The 22,072-nt window shown below is 35.1% G+C and overlaps 1 protein-coding gene across 3 annotated transcripts in view; it reads left to right on the top strand.

Annotated features, from left to right (window-relative positions):
- MDGA2 (MAM domain containing glycosylphosphatidylinositol anchor 2) overlaps window positions 1-22,072 on the top strand; it is a 782,196-nt gene that overhangs the window by 281,662 nt on the left and 478,462 nt on the right. The window lies entirely within an intron of this gene.

The raw sequence follows: 22,072 nt of genomic DNA, 5'->3' as shown, positions 1-22,072 counted from the left end.
TCCATAGTCTTACATTAAATTGCAATTCCATGGTAATATAATAAATATTTCAAATTATGCTATTTTGCTGGTTTGGGGGAAAGTATTTTTCATATTTAACTCATGACCATTAGTTCATTGTCTTAACTACCATCTAACTTACATAAACCCCTTAAGACATTAAATAAAATGCTTTATTAATAGAAGTATCCCACTAGATGTGAAGTTACATATAAAAATAAGAGACAAACTGAAATAATGCATATGTTTATATAGGTTAGTAGATACTGAACTCCTTCTGTACAGAATAATAATCTTATATGCTGCAGAAAAATTAAGAAGTTTCATAGAAATTATCTGCTCTCAAGGAGCCAAGGAGATAATTTGTTTTTTAAAAAGTGGTACAAAAATATTTGTATTTTCCTGTTTTATACCAGACTGTATATAGTTTGTTGATATTAGACATCATATACCTTGAAAAATGTTCCCTCATATTGACTAGGGCTTTGATAATAGAATTAAAAGAGAAAGAGAGTGGCTCACTCTTCAGTCATCTTTCTAGGATACCAACTACTGTTTAAAGGAAGAATAAACTATTTCATAATTGGCTGTGGTTTTGCTAGGCAAAACATTGCATCAAGACTGATTGTTCTTGTATTATTGAGGGGAGGTTCTTTACACAAAATAATGTCATAGGCCCCATCCTCGCTAATCTTTAACAGTAGGGTGAGAGGCAAAACATTTGTCCTGACAATATGGCATTGTGAAAAATACTTGGCTTATGCTCATGCCAAAACTAAAAATGCTTTCCTCTTTATGAAATAAAGAATTTTCTTACTCCTCTGAAGAAATGTTTTTGATAAATGCCAAGGATAAAGAAGGCAGAAGGAGATTGGGAAGAACATGAGGGAAACAATTGTGGTTGAGCATGATTGTGTGGTAAATAATAATCAGCTGTTGGCACTCAGGGAGGCTAGCAATGACAGTTTAGTTAATTCAACAAGTGCAGAGGTACACACTCTTCTGATTTCTCCAAGAGTCAGGTTGTAAAGTAGTGGATTCCACTGTTGAGTTGAATACTGAAAAAGTTTGTTGAATTTTTAAATGCATATGGCTATTTTATTCTAAATTATTGCATATTATTATAACCATTTTAATGCATTTTAAAATGCATACAAGTCATATAATTCTGCAATACTTCAATACACAGGGGGTAAAACAAAAATAAAGACACAAAGCACTAGAGAAAGCTTTAACAAATCAATTAGCAAAACAATATGAAATTATCATAACCTAAATGCAAAACTTTTTTTTTTAGGAAGAGAAACAACTTTGCTGTTGTGTCATTATAGTTAGATAAGGAGTGAAAATGGCATTTTTGTTCCTTAGGGTCTGCCTTCTTTGTTATAGAAACTATTTTCATTCTGTGGCAGTTAATAATGCCATATCAATTCCAGATAAAACTAAAAAGAAATCGTCGTGAAAACATTAGGAGCAAAATGACACAAAGGAGAAAAGAATAGGAATGGTGGTTTCTAGATGAGACTGATAAGTGAAATCCACTGATGTTGATAGAATGGATGTATTATTTGGGTTTTAGAGTTGGGATTTTTTGCTCAAGGTTATGCCTTCCTTTGAAATGTGGACGCAAATTCATTTCATCACAAATTCACGTCTCTTTGGCTAATAATATATGGCTACTCATAATTTAGGTGACATTGCCTTCCTGATGTAATGCAGTGCCCAGGATTCATTAGTCTGTCCCTTAAGAATTAGACCATGTCTCCTTTTAGTATCCTAAGATGTTACCAGAAGGATTATCAGAAATAGTCCTTGTCAGAGTAACCTCAGTTATTTCATTAATCCATCCACAATATCTTGAGCACCTGTTCCCTGAGATGTGACCTTTCAGTTCAGTTAAGGATCCCTTCAGATCTGTCCTTCACCTGCTAGCCAAGCTGCCTGCTTTTCCCACTCTGTGGCAGGCTCCCCTGAGGGAGTGTTCTGCCAAACTGAGCTTTTCTTGCTCCAGCTACTCTGACTTCAGAGGAAAGGATGTGGCTTTTACTAATCTATATCAAGTATGAAAAAAAATCCTCCCCCCCCCACAACAGCAGAAAATAGCCTTTAAATCTTTCAGGAATTTTTAATGGATAATAGAAGTACAATATGGAAATGACCTTACTAGTACTGTTGTGAGTGGCTCCTTTCTGGCCACCTGAATCCAAACCCCTTTTCACAGTCTCTTAGGCTGCCCTTTTGCTCTGCTCATAAACTACTTCATGCTTAGGTTTAGGAACTTTTAGTTCCTCGAAGGAGGATAGCCTCAATCAAGTGACCATTCTCCAAACTGCAGGCCCTCCTGAAAAACATTGCTCCCTTTCTCCATGTCAATACTGTCACAAGACTCCACATGTTCTGTCCTTTGATAGACTTTTTCCTAGTAAAATAGGTAATGCTCTCTTGAGAGGAAAACCATCACCAGCTTCATCTTCAGATGAAAACAAAACAGTAATCTGAAAGGAGTACCTGTTTCTAATTCTGGGTTATTCAGTAAGAGGCACCAGAGAATGTAAGAATTTGATCTTGAAATACAAAGGTTTGTATTGAGCTCCCCTACTCACCAGCTATGAGCCTCATTTTCCTCATCTGTAGAAAGCTATTAATTATTATTCATTCCACACAGAAATACACATATAAAATATTTTGTCTGATGGGGCACCTGGGTGGCTCAGTGGTTGAGCATCTGCCTTCGGCTCAGGGTGTGATCCTGGCATGATCCTGGCATCCTGGATTGGTTGCAACATGGGGCTCCTCACGGGCAGTCTGCTTCTCCCTCTGCCTATGTATCTGTCTGTCTCTCTGTGTCTGTCATGTGTAAATAAAAAATTAAATTAAATTAAAATGTTTTATCTGAGCTAGGCATACATTTTCATGAACTGTCAGCAAATTTAAATAAGTAAAATCTCTAGGTGGGAACTCAGAGTGTTCTTATGAATCTCTAACTAAACCAGGTCCTGATCCTAGTCCCAGCCTCTCCTGCAGGGCCTCCATGCTGTTCTGTCCACTTCAGCTCTCCATCTTCTACACAGTGCTGCCCAAAGAATAACTACACAAGAAAAGTCCCTTACTTCTGGGGAAAGAGAAGAAACAAGTTAACACTTTTCCCCAGGGAAACATCAAAGCTTGCTGAGATAAAATTTTAAAACTCTTAAGGTAAGGCTGATTTGTCAGGTATATCCTAAGGTAATGAAATATGCATTATCAAAACTAACCTTATTTGCACTGAGGTATCTTCCCTTTTTCAGACTTTCCCAGAGAATTGAGTATATTTGTTGCATTTTTGTGATACAAAAAAAAAAAACCCACCCCAAAACAAAAAATGACAAAACAACAAAACAAAACAAACAAAAACTTGACTTATGATTTACTCCAAAGTAAAAAATTACATATCAAGGAACAGATATTTCTTATACTTTTAATATGATTTATTTTCCATTTCATGATTACCAGTGTTGAAAAAAATAGCATTAATGACTCCATGACATTTAAGGAAAAGGCTTATTTGGCCATATACTATTGTATCAAAAAGCTCAGAAACTTTGGATTTTTTTTATGGTAGATACTATACAAGTGAAACTTCACTTGTATTTCCTTAAAGATAGTTCCCCAGTCCAACCTATTATGCAGAATTCAACTGTTCCTTTGCAGATCATTAAATCGCGATGTTCCTTAAAAGGAAAATTTAGAATAAGATCAACGTGGGAGGAAGTGCAAGATTATGTGATAGCAGATGGTACTAAGTACATAGAAAGCAACAGTCAGCTGCCCCCCAAATTTGAAGATAAGACATTCATTGAAAATGAAGTTACAGAGTATTAAATATAGAGGGTGAGAACAACTATGTGTATAAGAGGAATCAATATTCTGTGAATGATGGGTCTGTAATCACAGAAACAACATACCACAAACTCGGAGGATTCCATGCCATTGAATCTTGGGTGTTTGAATACATAATGCATCTGAAACTGAACTCTAACTCTGGGATGACAATTAAATTTCAAAATGACGTTTATAATCAAATGATAGAGATTCCTTGCTACTGTGAGAGAGTCTAAGACTAAGTCCAGATTTATCAGAAAAGAAGGCTGTAATTAACATCTGCTATGCTATAGCATCAAAGAATGGCAGCAAACAATTAGCTTATCCTCTTGACTTTCTCTCTTATAAAGGTTAAGTTCACAAACTCAAGGAGATCAGTAAGATTTTGTAAGGCAATTTTGAGATGAATTATTGGTTGGATTCTAGTGCTAAAAAATGAAAATGCCATTACTATTAGAAACCCTCCTGGAAGGTTATATCCCTGTGATTAAAATGAATTCTACAAAATGGCATAACTAGATAGTACTAACTACTGATGTTATCTAATTACCTTGGGTCCTGAAATCATGATTAAAGTCAGTACTCTGGATATTTTTTATACCCCATATTGGTTTACTCAACGGGAAAGACCATTCTGATCAAGTATATATAATGAGTATTTAGTTCGTTTGACACTCATATTTCTCATAATACATTAATAAGTAGGAAATATATTTATACCTTGGTTCATGATGAGTGTCTTTAGAGTTTGGTTACCCAAAATCCTTCCAATTAAGTATACCCTGCTTGATCTCTGGTTATGTGACAAAATCATGATATCTATGAAACTGAGGACCCTAAGCTATGAGTATCCTGTCCAGATTGTCTCTGAAAAACCTCCACAAGTGGCCAGCCAGTGTCACTGCAATAATATCTTTATTTTCTCCTAATAAAATTCTAAAATCAAAAGCAATTCATTAACTGCCCATTTTTGGAAGGCATATGTTTGATGAATTCCATTATTACTATATAAATCATGGTATTTGTTTTACATAGTAGGCATCAGTAGGGAAAACATCTATGTGTATACAAACTTATTATTATATATGTACATGTACATCTGGTTGTGTAAATGTAAATTAGTCTCATAATCTTGTTTTCTCAGTTATAAAAGTTTTAATGTATACTATTTCCAAACTTTTATTAACTTATGTCCCCTCTTTATGAGAAACATGAAATCTCCTTTAATAATATTAACTTATTTGATATCTAATAAAAATACTAAAATAAAAACTATCCCCCAAATAGTGATTCATTTTCTTACTACTCATGCCAGTTCTCTCATTCTGTTACAACCCCTAAAGATGCTATACATACCCATGAACTGGATGATAACAAAAGAAGACATTATAGCCTATTTTAAATGGACTGTCCCTATAAAAGATATGGTGTTTTTTTTTTTTTGAGATTTTATTTACTTACTCATGAGAGACAGAGAGAGGCAGAGACATAAGCAGAGGGAGAAGCAGGCTCCCTGTGGGGAGCCTGAGGAGGGACTTGATCCCAGGATCTAGAGATCACAACTTGAGCCTAAGGCAGACACTCAATCACTAAGCCACCCAGGTGCCCCCAAAGATATGTTTATTACCAGTGATTAGTTTCAACCAGAATAAACTAGACATGATCACGATTTTTTTCCCCTAAAATACCTAATAGACTTATAGAAATTTTCAGAATATGCACCTCCTCGTGAAGGTAATGGCTGTGTTAATTAATTTAGAATTTTGTGAGCCAGTCATAAAGGACTGTACATATATGAACAACAGTGCTTCTCCTAATATTGCCTAACACCAAGTTTCAGGAATAAAATGCTTACTTTTGGGCTTCATATATTTGGAAATGTTTCAGAGTTAAGGATATCAATCATAGTATACCATAGATCGAAAAGCCTATGTCTTTCAAATTGCAATGCTTCTATGAAATGCCCTTATTTGAGTCAATAGATATCTTTTGTTTCTGCACAAAGAAACTGTCCTGTTGTAGGTAGAATTTTGAGGTATGCATGAACCTACAACTGCACCTCCACAGGGACTCTTGACTCAACAGATTGACCAAAATGGCCACTCCTGTTCACCAACTGGTTTGAACATTTTCCTAGACATGGTTCTTTGTTTAGGTGTTACGTGACCACTGCCTTATGTTGTTAATTCCAGCATACAACTGGGTTAATGATGTGCCCTTTTAAAGACAGAGACTAATATTTATGACTCTCAGAAAACAAAGAACTGGAGCTTTAGTAACATCATACTACTGTAGAGCAAAACCAATCTGCTAACGCAAAGAGGACAGCTTTTCATTTTCAGCTTTGAGCATGAGTCAGTGGATTTCTGAATGATAGCTAACACCACTACTATCAGAGTCTGTAGATGTGCATAAGCTGTTTAGGATGTAACCAAGATTTTTGCTATTTTCTTAAAACCAAAATCTAATAAATATGTCAAATCCATCTCCCTTGCAGTGCTTGAAAGCTTTACAAGCTCTGAAGCACTTAACAAATTTTATTCTTATTTAATTGCACTATAAATTTGCATAAATCATTGAGAGTGTGATCATTCTTTTATGCTCAGAATTGAATATCTGGAACACACACACACACACACACGAAGATGTTGTAGTTCACTTACATATATATTACTAGTGACTCTATTCAGATATACCTTTTGTCTTTTTAGCAACATGTTCCTTCCTCTGATGCCATCAAGCTCGTAAGAGAGTTCTTCAGAAACTGTATTTGATATATTCTATCTAAACAATAAAATTATTTCCATATACTTAAACTGCCTGTTTAAAGCAGACCAAGTGAAATACAATAAAATCTAATTTACTCTGGTCCTCATGATCTAGTTTGATGACATGCTAATTAAAAGGAACAAATACACCATTAGGGTATAACAGTTACTGAAAACTTGGCTTGTCTCTCCTAGATTATTTGGAAGAATAAAGTAAATATACAGATTATTTTAAGATACTTTAAGAACAAAATTGTTCTGTTACACCATAAAATTATTTAAGTAACTCCCAAAGGAAAAATCAGACTATGTAATAGAAACTACAGTATAGAGTTCTGGGTGTGTATATAATTTAAAAAATTGTATCATGGGGTCTGAGACATTTTAAAAATGAATGTTTATAGATCAGCTTATTTCAAATAATGGGGAATATAGTGACATATTTCTTGATATCTCCCAAAATATAATCATACAATAATATGTGAAATCTGATCATGTGCTATTGAATACTGTGTAATCCTAAATCTACAGCGTTCGATATCATAGATTATGACATTGGGGGAAAATTATTGATGGTACCTAGGCAATGGCTACCGTATGAACAATTTATTTTCTCCTTTTGTTTCTTTCTTTTTTTTTTTTTTTACTATTTCCCAGCTGTTTTATTTTTTATTTTTAAATTTTAAATCCAGTATAGTTAAGATGCAGTGTTATATTAGTTTCAGGTATACAAGATGGTGATTCAGTATTTCTATACATCACCCGGTGCTCATCACAAGTGTCCTCCTTAATGCCCATCACTACTTCACCCATCCTCTCCATCTTTCTCCCCACTGGTAACCATCAGTTTGTTCTGTATAGTTAAGAGTCTTTTTTTTTTTTTTTTTTGGTTTGTCTCTTTTTTGTTCCCCTTGTTCATTTGTTTTGTGAACATGGGGGAAAAAGTTTTACTGAAATCATATGGTATTTATCTTTCTCTGATTGACTGATTTCGCTCAACATTATACTCTCTAGCTCCATCTATGGTGTTGCAAATGGCAGGATTTCATTCTTTTTTATGGCCAAATAATATTCCATTGTATACTCCACATTTTCTTATCCATTCATGAGTCAGGCATTTGGGCTGCCTCCATATCTTTGCAATTGTAAATAATGCTGATATAAACATAGAGATGCATATATCCTTTTGAATTATTGTTTTCATATTCTTTGAGTAAATACCCAGTAATGCAATTACTGGATCATAGGGTAGTTCTCTTTTTAATTTTTGAGGATCCTCCATACTATGGAAAACAGTGGCTGCACCATTTTGCATTCCCACCAACAGCACATGAGGATTTCTTTTTTCCACATCCTCGCCAACATGTGCAGTTTCTTGCCCCCCTTTCCTTTTTATTATTTTTTCCTACCTCATCAAAGTTCTTTATGATTTTTCTCAATTTTATTTTTGCAGCTCCTTCCCCAGTAAACAGTATTGTATTATCAGTTGCTAGGGCTCATATGTTGAGAAATTTAAAAGTATCACTCCTCTTTCCCATTATTTTCTTTACATATTTTTCTATCTCTTTTTTACTTAATTTAATTGGCATGAGAGGTTGTTATTCTTGTCAACTTAGTCAGATAGATGGGAACTTCAATTTATAAGCAGATTTATGTCCACATTGGTCAGAAGGAAACATGGCCAATAAGGCAAGCTGGTACCTACTTTTCTTCTTTTTCTCATGATGTGAGCCTTTGTTTTTTGGTTTGTCAGTGGAACCCAAACCATGTTCTAACTGAAGACTCTCTATGTTGTAAATACTATAGGTGGAGAATGTGGGCAAGAGAACGATGAACAGCAAAATTAATTGTTTATTGTTTGGAGCTAATATAATTCTTTGGGCAGATGCTTCATAAGTAAATTCCTGTGAATAATTCTTATTGTGGCTGTATATGTAATATTGTTTAAAGTGTTATCATTACTGAAGTTCTAGAAAAATGAACTAATTTTAATGTCTGCATGTCTTAATTTAACATATTCTATTGACATTTCAAACATTTTTCATTTTTTTTGTACTTTTACTTTATTTCACTGGTTATTTTTTTGAGAAGCTGAGTGAATAATAACAGTTTGTATAAAAACATTATCACTATAATTTAATGTAATGTCACATTCACAACTAGTATTATTGTTTGAAATATAAATGAAATCAGATTTTAGAAGAGAACTAATAAAAATTTGTAATTATTTTTTCTGCTAAAGATAAGATAGGTATGTATTCCTTTTCTCTATATTGGCATGACTGTGTCTGGAGTGAATAAAGAAAAGTTATTAGTTATTCATTCAGTGAATGTTTACTGAGTATATACTAGCATAAGCATCGTGCTAGGTACTGTGAAAAAAAAATATGAGCAGGTCTGAAAAGATTCCTGAATTCATTTATATTTGGGAAACTAAGTAAATAAGCAAAAAATAAAGAAGTGAAATAGCTGTACATTTTCTCCAGTACTGCTACAGAAGTGTAGTCTATGATGTGGTGGAGTTTTGAGAGGGCCTACTCTTCTTTAAGGTGTGACATTTAAACTGAGTTCTTAAGTACCTACCGTTTTAAAGATTTTTATTTGACAGAGTGAGCAAGAGAACACAAGCAGGGGGAGCAGAGGGAGAGGAAGAAGCAGGGAGTTGGATGTGGGGCTGGATCAGGACCCTGGGATCATCACTGAAGCTGAAGGCAGAGCCACCCAGGCACCCCAAGCATCTACCATTTTTAAGCTATTGCATTAACATTAAAACTCTCTCCTCAAATCCTCACATGCTAAGACTCTAAATAATTTATCTAAGGTGGTGATTCAATGTAGCACTTTGCTTTTTTATTTTTATTTTTTAAAGATTGTAATTATTTATTTTGGCAGGGGGGAGGGGCAGCGGGAGAGAGAAAATCTCAAGCAGTCTCCATGATGAAAGCAGTGCCCCATGTGGGGCTCAATCTCACAACCCTGAGATCATGACCAGAGCAGAAACCAAAGGATGGACGCTTAACTGACTGAGCCAACCCACGTGCCCTTCAAAGTGGCAATTTAATTTAAATAAAATAATTTGTGGTTAGATACTGTTTCAACTTACTGGTTTTGTAATTTGGACCATGTTACTTGAACTTTGTCAGATAGGAAAAATAATGCCAACGTCAAAGGATTTTTATGAGCATGCAATTATTTCTTCTTCTCAGTGATACCTTTTCTACCATATTCTCCTTGTTCCCACTCTCCATTTTCTGTTTCTCTACTCAGCTAAATTCTTGAGCAGCTCTGTAGTTGCTGATGTTAATTTCTCTCATTCCTTTCTTTCTCAAAATCACCACGGCCAGGCTTTATCCCTCTCCACTAACATTATTCTGTTGAGGTCAGTTATGACTTCCATGTTAAATGTAAAGGTAAATTTTTAGTCATCATTTTATTAATTTATGAGAATCACTTAATATCATCAAGTCAATCATTGGCTTCTCTCTGGTTCTTGTTCACTTGACCTCCAGAACCCATGAGTCTGTGTTTCTTCAGTACTGCTCTTTATTATTATTTTTTCCTTTATTTCTTCTTTACTTTTGCTTCCTTTCCTCCCTCTCTCCCTTCTGTCCTTCTTCCAATATATGCCTACTTTAGTGATGCCCCCTCATTTACCCAGGATGCAATCCTCTGACCTCTTCCCTCCTCTGTCTGCATGCACTCCAGGTCTAAAGAGAATTGATACATGAATAACAAACATCTAAACACATTTCTTCAGCCTAGACTTCTCTTGGAACCCCTGAACCATAGATCTAGCTACTTCCTTGGCATCTCTCTGTGAACTCCAAAAGACATCACATCAATGCTGATGCATACTTACAGACCTTTCCCCTTACCCTGAACCTTCCTCTCCTACACTTTTTCTTATCGGTATTAATGGAAACTCCAAAACTTCATTGTTCAGGTAGAAACCTTGGCGTTATCCTTGAATTCTCTGAGACTGTTAACCTGTGCAGTCACACCAGGCTCCATGCTCAGAAAGTCTCTGTGCTTGGTTTAGTGTTCTGATATCACTGTATTAAAATGCTTCAATTTTTTTTTCAACAAAGACCTTACATTTTCATTTTTCACTGAGCCCCACAAATAGCTGTCTACTCCTCCTGCTTATACTCTATATTCAACCTATACATCCACTATCATGTCTTGTCTGGATAAAACTGACAGCATCCTAATTGGTCTTCCTGCCTCAAGTTTTGTCCCCCTCCAGTCTATTTTCAACAGAGCAGCCAAAGTGATCTTGCGTGTGTGAATCATATGTAATGATGCATATATAATGTGTGTTACGTGTGTGTATTACATCATCCCACTGTTTAAAATTATTTAATGACTGATGGTTTCCCATCGTGTGCAGAGTCAATGTGGTTAGCAGAGAGTCCTAAGTGACCTGATCTCCCATAACTGTTGGCTTCATTTGATATTACTCTCCTCTCAGCTGGCCTCATTCTATAAACACTCTCCACCTCAGGGTTTTTGCATTGCTGTTTCTGAAGCCTGTACGCTCTTCCCCTACATACCCATGTGGTGTACTCTTTCATCTACATTAAGACTAAGTTCAAATATCTTCTCTTCAGGAGAGTCTTCCATGATCACTCTATTTAAAATTGTAATCCCGGAACCTCCTGATATGCTTTTCTTTTTTTTTTTTTTTTTTTTTTTTTTGCCTTTCACAGTATGGATCATCACCAAATCATATAGCAGATATTTTATTTATTTGTTAGTTTGTTTAAGATGTCTGTCTCTGCAACTACAGTGTAGGAGTTATGAGGGCAAGGATATTGTCTGCTTTTTCACTGCTGCCCCTCACTATTATAAAGAGTAAGGAGTTCACACATGATGGATGTTCAGTAATAGCTTTGAATTAATGACATTAAATGAGGCAAGATACATAAAGGGCATGCTATTTGGTTTATAGTAAATATAATAATATATGACAATAATAATTTGATACTTTCTTTAAAAACATCCAATTTTAAAGCTAAATGTGATCAATTTTGGCAATTATGGAGCCCAACATTCCTAACAGTCTTCTATGTGGGAAAACCAAGTGTTAAAGATTTTAAGTGCTTATTTAATGGATATTGCTCACTCACTGCTGTCAGATCAGTTCTTGACTCTCCCTGTAGGAATCCTTTCACCACATCAGACTAGCTTTCTGAGCACTCACAATCCCTTGCCTTTGATTCTACTTGAATGATCAATCATGCCACAGCCTGAATTTTTCTGACCCTCAAAATATGCCATGGAAGACACTAGTACAATGTTTACAGAATTAGCAAAATATAAACAATTCAAATAAACATAATTTTCATTTGTTTTTAACATTGAGATAATGAAAAATATTGAGTAATGTATTTAAGTAAACCTGAAAATATAGCCACTATTCATGGTATGCAGTTCGAAGGGATTATCTCATTAATCCTATTAACTATTCTATAAGGTATCACTATTTCCCCACTAAAGCAGAAACGTGATACGTAGGGATGTTCAGTGACTTTCTTTTCTTTTTTTTTTTTTTCAGTGACTTTCCTGTGATTATTTAAGTAGTAAATAAAATTTGAACTTACAACCATGCTACCTTACTCCTTGCATTTTAAAAATGACATTAAACAAAACAGATTCAATCTATTTTAGATGCAGATTTCCTACTAAAAGGATTTTTAGAATGCATAATTTGTGTTTTATCATGGATGAGCCAAATTCGTTTGACCCAGAGTTTGAAAATCTCTGCTTGCTATATCTCAAATCTACATGATTTTTATATTTTTCCCCTTTTCTCCAATGAGTCTGTACTATAGAGCTTTCCCTCAAAAAAACAGGAAGATTTTTGCTTTGTTTTTATATGTCACCTGAAGATTTCAAACAGTTCTAGGTATCACCTTTTGAGTGTGATGAGTCATAACTCCATTATGGACTTATTTTTAGGTTGTTATTATCATCCCAGTTGAGAGCTGTGATTCCCTCAAATTCTGAACACCAGCATATTGCTAGAGGGAATATCTTAACCATAACTTAACCTACACAGGAATCCAGAAATTTTAATTATTTGTTAACCTGGAACTGAGAAATCCTTTCACATACAAACTATTACAACTAATATAATGAATATTTTAAAATGTGGGCTTAGGATACTCTTCTCATTCATTTGTCAGATCAAAACAGAATTGAATATATTTTTTGAAGATTTTATTTATTTATTCATGAGAGACATAGAGAGGGAGGCAGAGACATAGGCAGAGGGAGAAGCAGGCTTCCTGCAGGGAGCCTGATGTAGGACTCGATCCCAGGACTCAGGGATCAGGATCTGAGACAAAGGCTATCCAGTTAAAGGCTCAACCACTGAGCCACCAGGTGCCCCAACAGAACTGAATATAAACATTAACACATTTTGCTTCTTAAATAGATTTGGAATGATTATATCTGTGAAATCACTTTTTTAGGTTATATAATAGTGAATTATTGAATTTGTGTATGTGTGAACATCAAGGTTGAAGATGGAGATTGGGAGAAATGAAGGAGAAAGGTTATTTTTGTCATTTGATTTATCATTGATAGAAAAACTATAATTAAATTCAGTAACTCTAAAAGCTAATTCTGTGTTATATCACTAAATCAAAAATTCATATTGTTGAAATAAAAATTGTTAGATCATTGGATTCTAGTGATCAAGACATCATAGCCAAAATAAAGGATTTTTTTTTTCAAAATAAAGGATTATGATATTTGCTATACCTTGGAGATAAAGCACAAATCTTATTCTGTTTGAATTATCTGCTATGGTTATATATTAGAATGTAACTAAATTTAAAATTCTTGGAAAAAAATGAATCCTTTACTATTATGATACTTTGTGACACTTTATCTTCTTTTTTTTGTTTGTTGCTATCAAGTTTTTATTTAAATTCTAGTTAGTTAACATACAGTGTAATACTGGTTTCAGGAGTAGAATTTAGTGATTCATCACTTATATATAACACTCAGTGCTCCACATAGCAAGTGCCCTTCCCTTCTTAATACCGTCACTCATTTAGCCCATTCCCCACTCACCTACCCTCCATCAACCCTGAGTTTGTTCTTTATTATTTAGAGTCTGTTTCCTGGTTTGCCATTCTCTCTTTGTTTGAGGTGGGGGGTATTGAGTAGAGGCAGAGGAAGAGGGTGAAAGAGAATCTTAAGCAGGCTCCAAGCTGAGCATGAGCCCTGCACAGAGCTTGATCTCAAGACTCTGAGATCATGACCTGAGCCAAAATCAAGAGTAGAGCACTTAACCAACTGAGCCACCCAGGCGCCCCTGCCTCCTTCTCCTTTTTTTCCTCCTTTCTCCTGTGTTCATCTGTTTGGCATCTAAATTCCACATATGAGTGAAATCTTTGACTGACTTATTTCACTTACACTCTAGCTTCATCCATGTGGTTGCAAATGGCAAGATTTCATTCTTTCTGATGGCTGAGTAATGTTTCATTGTATGCATCAGTGTGCATGTGTGCGTTTATATGTGTATACACATGCACATCACCTCTTCATTATCTGGTCATCAATTGATGGACATTTAGGCTCTTTTCATTTGGCTATTGTTGGTAATGCTGCTATAAACATTGGGGTGCATGTATCCCTTCGAATCAATATTTATGTATTTTTAAAAATTTTATTATTTTGGGCAGCCCTGGTGGCTCAGTGGTTTAGTGCCGCCTTCTGCCCACAGTGTGATCCTAGAGACCCAGGATCGAGTCCCACATCAGGCTCCCTGCATGGAGACTGCTTCTCCCTCTGTCTGTGTCTCTGCCTCTCTCTCTCTCTCTTTCTCTGTGTGTCTCTCATGAATAAATAAATAAAATCTTTTAAAAATATATTTATTTATTCATGAGATAGACAGAGAGGCAGAGACATAGGCAGAGGGAGAAGCAGGCTCCTTGCAGGTAGCCCAATGCAGGACTTAATCCCTGGACCTCGATCACTCCCTGAGTCAAAGGCAGACTCTCAACCGCTGAGCCACCCAGACATCCTTGTATTTTTATGTCTTTGGGGCAAATGCCAATAGCACAATTGCTGAGTTGTAGGGTAATTCTATTTTTAACTTTTTGAGGAAACTCCATACTGTTTTCCAGGGTGGCTGCACCAGTTGTCATTCCCACCAACAGTATAAGAGGGTTCCCCTTTCTCCACATCTTTGTTACCTAGACATTCTGATAGGTATGAGGGTGTATCTCATTGTAGTTTTGGTTTGTATTTCCCTAATTATAGTGATGTATTTGTTGGCAATATGTATGCCTTCTTTGGGAAAATGTCTGTTTGTGTCTTCTCATTTCTTAACTGGATTATTTGTTTTTTGTGTGTTGAGTCTGATAAGTCTTTTATTGATTTTAGAACTTTAACTTCTTAAATTGGTTTTTAATTTAATTTTGACTTCAAATTTAAGACTGACAATGTTTTTCTTTTTTTAAGTTTTTTTTTTCTTTTAAATCTCTAAACTCAATGGTGGGTTTGAATTTATAAGCCTTATAAGCCCAAGATCAAGAGTCACATGTTCTACCAACTGAGCCAGCTAGGCAACCTCACAATGTTTTTCGAAAGAAATTTTACATTAGTGTTGAACTGGCTTTGTATTCAGTCTTGGATTCCTTTAAAGTACTTTACACCTTTTTCTTTGCATATGACTTGGTGAGGACCAAACTTCCCTCTCTTCTACATTGTAAGACATATGCTGTTCTTTTTCTTGACAGGGTCACATGTCTGAATTTTGATAATGTGTGCTTACATGCAGCTGCCAAGATTGACTGGAGTAAGGCCTATGTGGTTACTTGGCCAATTACTGAATACCATCTAATCACCGATTAACTGAATGTGAGAGTTTATGGAAGACTTCAGAGTTGTCTATGCTTCAGCCTTCCAAATGAGAAAACTGAGGCTTAGTGAATATAACCAGCTTGTAGAGAATCAACAGAGAGTTATTGGAGGAGTTTTGACTTAAATCTAGGATTTATGGGATGACCTAAATGGGCATAGGCAAACTTAATTATGTGCAGAAGACGTAGAAGATTTTATGACTAGTCATGAGAACAACTGGATTTTATTTCCTCTTATTCCATTATCTGTGTCTCCTTAGTTAAATTGTTTGACTTCTTTATGCCAAAATATCTCTTTATACTAAATGAGAGTTGGAAATTAAAGTTCACTAATGGACAGAATTAATCATTAGTGGAAAATTAATCATTAGTGGTGTCATTGATCCAGTTACTAAGTATATACAAAATAAAGCACTTATTAATGGTCTTTATTAATCCTATTATCAAATACTCTAATAAACATCTCCCTCTTATTATCCTAATAGACTAATTTGTTAGCAAAAATCAAGCAGTGTTAAGGAGACTCCCAGAAAAGTATTAAAATAACCCAGAATAATGTCAAGTGATTTGAGAAAAGTGAGGAAATATGTTTGCTTGAGGTATGAGATGAGAACATAAGAGAGTTTACAAGGTGTGTGTGTGTTTATCAAGAGGAACATTTTTGTGGAATAACTTTTTTTAGATATCTCTGTTTATAAAATAAACAGTATATGAGTAGATTAAATTTTAATTTCTACAGTATAAATTTTATTTTAGCGCCTTTTCATTTCTTGGCATAATGACATATAGAGTAATTTTTCTGTTGATTTTTCTTCCATGCTTCACACCAAGCTGCTCAGGGCTAAATACAGAAAATTACATTTTCTTTCTAATCTGAGTATTTGATTGAAGAATTATGTCATCTTATAAGAAGAGTGTTTTTTCATAAAATATGATTTCTTTTAATGTTGGAAACAGTTGCTTTTTAATTTTTAAAAGAATTTATATAAGTAATGCAGCTATGTATGTTCATCTTTAAAATAACATAACTTTTTGTCATTGATCTTTAATGAAATTTTTCATGGACTGGTACAGCAATTCACAAAACTTTCATTATAAAAAGAAAACTTTGATTAGTAAACTTATCCTGCATTAAGAAGAATTGGATTTTTAAAAGATTTCATTTATTTATTCATGAGAGACAGAGAGAGAGAGACAGAGACATAGGCAGAGGGAGAAGCAGACTCCCTGCAGGGGAGCCTGATGTGGTACCCAATCAAGGGCCGCAGATTATGACCTGAGCCGAAGGTAGACTCTCAACCACTGAGCCACCCAGGTGCCCCAAGAATTGGATTTTTAAACATCAATAAAAACAAGGTTGGCACATTTTTGAGGCCCCTTTCTGCCCTTCCTCACCTTCTCTCCTCCCTGTCAACCACCATTGTATTTTCTGCTTTTGTGAATTCGACTGTTTTAGATATCCCGTGTAAGTGAAATCACACTGTATTTGTCCTTCTGTGATTGGCTTATTTCACTCAGTATAATGTCCTACTGGTATATCCATTTTTTAAAGGCTAAATAGTATTTCATAATGTGTATATACCACATTTTGTTTATTCATTCATTTGTTGGTAGACACTTTGGTTGTTTCCATATCTTGGCTGTTGTGAATATTGCTGCAGTGAACATGGGAATGCAGATTTCTCTTTGAGATCTGATTTCAGTTCTTTGGGATATATATCCAGAAGTGGGACTGCTGGATCATATGGTGGCAGAAGGGAAATGGAGGGTCATTGTTCTGTGTGTATAAAGTGTCAGTTCTGCTATATGGATAAGTTCTAGTTCTGTTGACTATAGTTAACAATACAGTATTATACACTTCATAATATGGTATAAGAAGACATCAAATGGGGATCCCTGGGTGGCGCAGCAGTTTGGCGCCTGCCTTTGGCCCAGGATCCTGGAGACCCGGGATCGAATCCCACGTCAGGCTCCCGTTGCACGGAGCCTGCTTATCCCTCTGCCTGTGTCTCTGCCTCTCTCTCTGTGTGACTATCATAAATAAATAAAAAATTAAAAAAAAAGAAGACATCAAATGTTAAGTGGTCTTACCATATGCGCACCAAAAAAACAAAGGGACATAAGGAAACTCTGGAGGTGTTGGATATGTCTATTCTCTGAATTGTAGTGATGACATCATGGATATTTGCATTTTTCCAGATTCATCAAATTGTACACATTAAATATGTACATTTCTTTGTATATCAATTATATCTTGATAAAGTTGTTTAAAAAAATCCTCTAAAATTAGCCCAGTCTAAAGTTCAGTAATAATGGCCAAATATAGGTCTAAAACTCACAAATATATGCAGAGAGGTTACATAGTCCATAAATATATAATTCTTTCATAAAACCTGCCTTTCTGTCTTTCTTTTCTTTTTGAAAGATAGGAATTTAGATAGGAAAGAAATCTGGAAAATGTCCAGTAGAACTATTTGAGTTGTTTCCACATTTCACTCCTATATATTTTAAGTGTCACAGAGGAAATACATTCTACAGAATTATTTGAGAAATCATTTACATAGGTTTTTGGATCTAAGTATCATATCTTTGATTTTTTTCTGGTAGCTGCAGTGAAGTATGAATCATTATGATTTGGTTCTCTGCCTAATGTCAAGACTGAACTTGACCTGGGAATACAAGTTATTCTGATTATATCTTGTCGTAGATGGAGAAACACACATGGCACATTTAAACACCCTTTTCAAAAGCATAACTGCATTTCACTATCAGAGTTCTGCTTTTCCAATTTAAAATTTACCAAATGTGTGTGGATTATTCCCTTTGACGTTGTGTTGAATTATGAGGCATGTCACGTAAATACTGTTTGAAAGATATATCCTTCTTTCTCTGTATTTCATTGTATATTCCAGTTATTTAAAGCATAGTCACATACCTGAAACTATGGCAGTTAATGCTTCGAGTAGAAATTGCGTTGTAGACTAATGTATCACAAACAATAGAGGAATAATAGTGATTCCCAAAGTGTATATAAATTTAAATCTAGGTTTGTAAAAATAAATCAAATTGACGTATAAGGTACCTGATGTAAATTAAAATTTTGATTAGGTAACCTGTAACTTGTAAAAATGAGCGAAATTGAACCCATTTAAAATCACTATTAATGAAATATACATATAGATGTGGATATATTCATTTTACTATTCTTCCTTTCAAATTGCTCTGCCTTAGTATTTCTGGTCCAAGTGGTTTCCTGGCAGCTATTTCAAGAAAATAAAATAGAAAAATAGCAGTTTGAATAGTATTGAAACATTTGATTTGTGCATTAAAAGTATTTGTTTTTTTCTTCTCATTGTAAATATAGAGAAATTCTTTCACCTCCTATTTAGCATTTTGAACTTTTAAAGCCTATACTGTCAAGTCCAAAGGAGTGACTTTGGGCAAATCACTTAATTTTCTTTGCTTCAGTTTTCTCATTATGCGATGATTGCTAGACTTCTGTGATTCTTGATTTGATATTTGTTTCTGACTCTCCCTTGACAACAGGTTGTACATTGTCACTAGCAGCAATTAGTTCATAATTGTTAACACCCAGCATTTTTACTGTGATAATTTAAGAATGTACAATCCAGTATTCATGACTTGTATAGTTTTTGAAATTTCTTAGAGGTCACAAAAAAAAAAAGAACCTATTGAGTGACTATAAACACCTCTACTTTTGTATCTGGAAGAAAAGAAACCACCCATGAATCTTATAGACAAGCACTATGTTCATTATCGGGATGTTTTGAAGACCATCAACCTTGAGCAGCTTGTACGGAAGCACCTATTTTTCTATGCCAAGAACTATGTATAGAAGGTTCACTGGAGCCTTCTTCTAAGCAGATTGGCACCCTCACCTATGTTCTTATTCTCTTCTTTTTTCTCTTCCTCTTTTCCTCCCTCCCCTCTCTCCTTCCTTCCTTCCTTCCTTCCTTCCTTCCTTCCTTCCTTCCTTCCTTCCTTCCTTCCTTTCAAAATAAGCCATATTTAAGAAAATAAAACCCCCATGGGATGCAAGTGCTAGTCTAGCGATGCTGCACAGTTTGACTTTAGGAAGGTCTTACATGGAATAAAGAGTGCGAGAAATAATAACTGAGTCACCTTGAATCCAATAACAACAGCAAAATTTTGCTTACCTTAGACTGTAAATCATGTGAAGAATGGTTTGATCCAGTTACATAATTTGTTAACTCAAAGTGAAAATCAACCAACCAACCCACAACAGATTGTGGAGGTTTGTTACTGGAAGATAATCTGAAACCTAGAGATCTGAAATGGAGAAAGTTACCTTAAGAATCAAGAAACAGGGCCGCCCTGGTGGCGCAGTGGTTTAGCGCCGCCTGCAGCTCAAGGTGTGATCCTGGAGACCTGGGATCGAGTCCCATGTCAGGCTCCCTTTCACGGAGCCTGCTTCTCCCTCTGCCTGTGTCTCTGCCTCTCTCTCTCTCTGTCTCTCATGAATAAATAAATAAAATCTTAAAAAAAAAAATCAAGAAACAACCAAATGACAGAGAAGACAGTTGCAGACATAAGAATGATGTCTTTTATTTATAATTGAAGGCACAGCTGGGGGTCTGTGGACTATTGCCCACCTGCACATGTGTGTGGCTTAGAGTACTGAATACTTGTGTATAAAGTGTCTCAAACATTTTTGCATCAGTTGCCAATATTAAAATGGGAAGTTTCCCAAAGAATATGTATATATCTTTCTCTCTTCTTAAAAAAAAAAAAATCTGTTTCCTGCATTCCATCCATTCTGGTTCTCAGCAGAATCCATCTCTCTCTCCTTATTGTTTTTAATGCCTAGTCTCTTCCAGATGATACCTGATCTCTTCCCTTAGTCTTGTGAATTTTTCCTCTAGTTTAAATAATATACACCATTTTAAAAGTATTGATTAGTTTAATGGGCTATCACATATGTGGTATTTATCAAGCAAGCAATTAAGATCAAAACCAAAAATAAAGAAGTGTGTAACACCTCCTCTGTTTACTTTATCCAAAACGTGAGTTACCCATGTTGCCGTAATTCTTATCTTCTTTTTTTGGAGGACACAGCATGCTCCAAAACACTTCTATTCTTCACAATCTGAGTTGGTTAATGGGGCAGCAGGTCCTAAACAAATCCTTAACTTCTATTTCAAAAACACTGGAGTTGTATACTTGTAGTTTTTGTCATATATTTATAATGGGAAATGACTCCAGTAACATATTTTGTGCCAGGCTTCTTCTTTGATGATTGCTTGCTATCAATCACATCTGATACCTGGAAGAATAAAAACAAGGACAAATTTAAAAATATCAAAACCAGCTGCATACATACACATTGAGGACAGGGTTCTTTCAGATAGACCAATGAATTCACAGTTGCCACTTTGTTCCAGGAGGATAGGCAGTGAGAATGTAGTGTGAACAGCGGCTCTTCCAGGAGCACATAAAATGTGCACATTGTAAAAATTGAGTTGTATTACTTACCATCTTTAAAATGAAGCATGATATTAGCATATATTTAGATTGTAGACTCTAGAAGAAAAACAATAGATCCCCTCATACGTGATTATCCTCTCTTCACACTTTTTTCTACTGCATCAGCTGATCATTAAATTTTCCCCAGGTTGATGGAAATACTGGGTTTCACAGTGAGTGACCAACACAGGGTGGAGAAAATCTTTCCTTTTTATTTCCTCAGGAATTTCTGTCTAAATGCACATTGTCTTCCAGATGGTGATTTTGTTTATTTCTTTTTGCTATGGTGGAGTACTCAGATCAAAAAAATAAAAACATGTAAGGTGATGTTTAAATAATCACTTCAATCCTTTAATCATGAAAGAGATTTAAGAGAAGACTGAATTTGTTTTTGTTATCATAGGGTAAGCAGCATTTTTGTTTGTCTCAGAAAGAAAGGTATGATAGTACATTTCTCTATGTGATTCAGCAGTTATAGGTGGGAAAATGTTGTGACTAAGAATGCAACTTAGCATTAGGTTCCTGTGATTTGAACTCTAGCTTCCACCTTTTCCTGAACTTGTGAACTTTTTTTTTATTTGCTACCTTTCTTCAAGCATCAGGATTCTTCTGTGCTAACTATAGATGATATACATTATCCAGAGTTATATGAACAGTGAGTAATTTTATGTGAAATATATAACAGAGAGCTGGGTATATTTAAAAACATGAAAACATTCATGCACACACATATATGTACATATATTATATGTATATATAATATGTATATATAATATGTACATATATGTGTGTAATTATATTTACGTCTTGTGTAGTAGTTTATATTATACAGTGTGAATAAATTATCTCGGTAGCAATTCTAAGAGCCACTAGGGGTAAAGAAAGTGGTATTTCTGGAAGAGGAGTACACTAATCTGGTTTTGCTCTGCATTACGATTTATTTGTTGGCAGTAAGCATTTATACATGTCTCTACCTGCCAAAAATCCTTGATTTTTGTGTAGGTGAGAGGCAAGACGAGTCTAGCAGTAAGGCAAATGGGAAATGGAAGCCCAACAGGC

This window comes from Canis lupus, chromosome 8, assembly GCF_011100685.1.
Source record: "Canis lupus familiaris isolate Mischka breed German Shepherd chromosome 8, alternate assembly UU_Cfam_GSD_1.0, whole genome shotgun sequence".
In the NCBI taxonomy this organism is placed as follows: Eukaryota; Metazoa; Chordata; class Mammalia; order Carnivora; family Canidae; genus Canis; species Canis lupus.
This window is presented reverse-complemented; position numbering and strand designations above follow the sequence as displayed.